This window comes from Mya arenaria, chromosome 7 (assembly GCF_026914265.1).
Source record: "Mya arenaria isolate MELC-2E11 chromosome 7, ASM2691426v1".
Classification (NCBI taxonomy): domain Eukaryota; kingdom Metazoa; phylum Mollusca; class Bivalvia; order Myida; family Myidae; genus Mya; species Mya arenaria.
In genome coordinates, this window is record NC_069128.1 from 61,301,021 (window position 1) to 61,304,792 (window position 3,772).

The 3,772-nt window shown below is 35.0% G+C and overlaps 1 pseudogene; it reads right to left on the reverse strand.

Annotated features, from left to right (window-relative positions):
• Positions 1-531: 531 nt before the first annotated feature.
• Positions 532-3,296, reverse strand: LOC128241312 (uncharacterized; annotated as a pseudogene).
• Positions 3,297-3,772: the final 476 nt, after the last annotated feature.

Consider the following 3,772-nt stretch of genomic DNA (forward strand, 5'->3'; position numbering starts at 1 on the left):
GTGTTTGAATACATGATAATTGTAATGTGATTCATTTCACTCTTTTTCTGATTTGTTATTACATTTTTATGTTTAAGTTTTGCATGTAAACAGCCTTATCAGTATTACATGCTATATCAATCCAATCGTTATTCATAACTGTGATTCGTTTGTATTTTTGAAATAAACACTATACACGTTTTTAAATATCAGTTTTATTTGATTTATCTTAACAATTATTCCCATACAATAACAATTATTGCCATATAAGTGACATATCAATAAAGAATAATGGCAAATCATATCGATCAGTCAACATTGAATGTCCCTGAAATTGTGTGGATGAAGTAAATGAAATGTATGTTTTTTCATCTTATGATACACAAAGCGGTGTTTAAACAAAATGAACGATTGTTACAGACTAAGAGATATATGTGTCATGGGATTTGGTTGGGTTTTAGCTTTAGTTGTACGTTTAATCTTGGCATCTGAAAACTGCCTTAGTTCTTCTTTTCATTCTACACACACCCTGAAGTGACTTCTACCAGTATCTTACTTGACAATAATATCCTTTACAATGGTCGAATGCCTCGAAACGCATGCCGCACAATCTCGGTCACATTCTGGTGTTGACATATCGGATTTGTCGAGAAGATTATACACGTGTGTGCGTCCTGTGCGGTATACAAATGTCCTGCCAATAAAGTAAAAAATGAAGTATTGTTAATAAAAGTAAAAGAGTAATTAACTTAATCCGTCTAATTAGTCTTCAACATATTGATATTATTAAGATTTCAAGATGATAATCTTAGTATTCAAATCTATGAGGTTATCAAACAAATGTATAACTATATTGATAAATATAGAAAGTAATAACTAGTCTTGTAATTATAATCAGGGAATACAAAACAAGGAAACTATTTATTTATACCGTTTTCTGTTTTTTTCGTATTACAAAGTGTAAACTGAAAAACAAAAAAACAAGCTATCCTGTATATACCGTTTTTCATTTTTAATGATTAAATGTAAAAATCGAAAAAGGAACATTCATATCAATTTTCGTTCTTCTTATGACTGAATAGAAAATCAAAATCGATAGGCCTTTTCTTAAAATGAATTCAATTTTACTAACGGAAATCAAGACAAGAAATTGATTCATTAATACCGTTTTAAGATTTTTGTTTGAAAAAGCGCAAAACGAAAAATGAAAAACGAGTAGCGCTTCGATTTCCTGTTTTCACATGTACTTGATGACGTCACCATATATGGTTACGTCTACTAAACGACATAAACGCCGAGATTTCTAGATGCCTATCAAGAATCCAACGTAAAGTTAACAAAGATTTATTTCTGAGGTGAGAATTTTTTATCAAATGTATTGGTATATTTTGTACCTGCAGCATGATTTTATAATTTACCGAGCTGAGGCGGATGTCAATACCATTGGCGAATCAAGGTTTTCATACCTGAGGCCGGGAGAAGGGGGGCACTTTACTTGACTTGGCGGCCAACTGGAGAGGCGGGGCGGCAAGTCAAGTAACGTTGTGTACGTTTTTTTTCAAACTATTGTGAAATAAATGGTACTAAATACTCAACAATGCACCGTTTTTGACTGAAAATAGATATCTCTCACCTCGCTCCCCACCCTCACTGCTTACATTTTATGCCATATAAATATTGATACATTTGGAGGAACGCGAGTTTATAAAATATATAATTTAATGAAAGTTTGTAAAGTACATGCTGTTAAGAATGTGTCATTGCAATAAATCAGCGAAACAAAATTCCCAAGTTGGTGGGATGACAACCTTCAAACCCAATCGTGCCCCCCCCCCCAACCCCGCCTTATTTATTAATTCCTGGTCCGCCACTGATATTGACATCAATATGTTATGCTACACATAATATTATGCAGTAAACTAAAACAACACTCTGAAGTGTAGTCTCAAAGAAACATTATTGAAAGATGCATCCTACTTAACATGTCAGCAACTACATAAGGTCGCTGTCTAACCTATTAAACTCCAGAACTACTTTCACTTTTATTTAGGCATTCTGACAGGATTACATTTAAGCCGAATTGTAACAATGCATGTACTCCAATGCTCGGTAAATTATTAAATCATGCTGCGGGTACAAAATATTACAATACATTTGATAAAAATAGAAATAAATCTGTGTTAACATCACGTTGAATTCTTGAAGGGCATCTGTAAATATACCCCTTATGTCTTTTAGTTGGCGTTAACATATATGGTGACGTCATCAAGTTCGTGTAAAACAGGACATTGCAGCGCCACTCGTTTTTCGTTTTGGTTTTGTGCGCTGTAAAACAAAGCAAAGGTATTAATGAATCAATTACTTGTCTTGATGTTCGTGAGTAAAAACGAAATCATAGAAAAGTAAAAGCGTATCAATTTTGATTTTCTATTAAGTCATTAGGAAAACGAAAAATGATTTGAATGTTCCTTTTTCGTTTTTACTTTCAATCATAAAAAAACGAAAAACGAAAAAAACGGTATATACAGGATAGCTTGTTTTTCGTGTTTCGTTTTACACTTTGTTAAACGAAAAAAACAAAAATAAACGGTATAAATAGTTTCCTTGTTTTGTATTCCGTGGTAATAATTAAAAAAAGGAAAAGGAAAAATACTATCAATTTTGGTTTTCTCTTCGATCTTTAGAAAAACGAAAAAAGGATTTAAATACTCCTTTTTCGTTTTTTACTTTCAATTGTATAAAACGAAAAACGAACAGACGGTATATACACGGACCTAACTAGTAGAAGTTCTTGCCGCCGTATTACTAGAAAGTATTACATATCAGGATCAAGCTGCGCCTGCATTTGTTCGATGGAATTGCCAACAAACTGTCCAAATTCCTCTGTGGTCAATGTTCCCTGCCCTCGTTTATCGTTTAAAGTCAACTCGGAGAAAGATGTTTCACCGGCTAAGCTACTGAATGCTCTCACATCATACGTGCTTCCATGACAAAGCTAATACAGAAGCGCATTGGCGTCTTTATGAGCTATTAGAGCCTCCCAAAGCTGAAGTGGCCAGCCATTCACATGCATTTTTACTGGTGGAAATTTGCCAAAATGGAATTCTTTGAAAAGACGATTTCTGAGCAAGCACCTGTTGCGGACTCGTTCCATGGCGGGAATTGGCCTTGTCCTCAGACTCCCACCATAGTCGGATGTCATGGCAAAGATCAGCAGTCTTTTCGTACTCCAACAGTCCCAATTCACGTCCAACTTCTTCTGAAAAATGTGTCGCAGCCATTGAGGAAGACATCGAATCAGTTATTTCCTCGACCATTAGAGTTGTCAGGGTGATCATTTTACCTGTCTTAGCAACATTTAACCAACTTATCATGCTTTAATTGTCAAGCTCTCATCGGCAGCTCTTTCTTCGAGTTCTCGTCAGTAAATGGGTTGCGTCAATACAGCGTACTTCAAACCGTTCGCTTCTATCGCTGTATTCAGGCTGACAAAACCAATTTTGAATAAGACATTCTGCATTTGAAGTAAGATGTGTTTGTGATGGTCCATGTTTTTTCCATTGCTTGTATATCTCTGGCCATGTTAACTTCGCATAAATTATGTTCAATGCATGTTTTGTTGCGTTAGATGTAACCACTGCTTATTCATAAAATGGTTTCATAACATGGTACGTGAATGTTTGCCTCGTGACACATGTTATGCATCTGCTCTGTTAGTTTTCGCATAGTTGGTGTTCTCAGGCTGTAGCCTTTTGGAAACCAGTCTACCGGTGCACATTTCAACTGTTCTTTC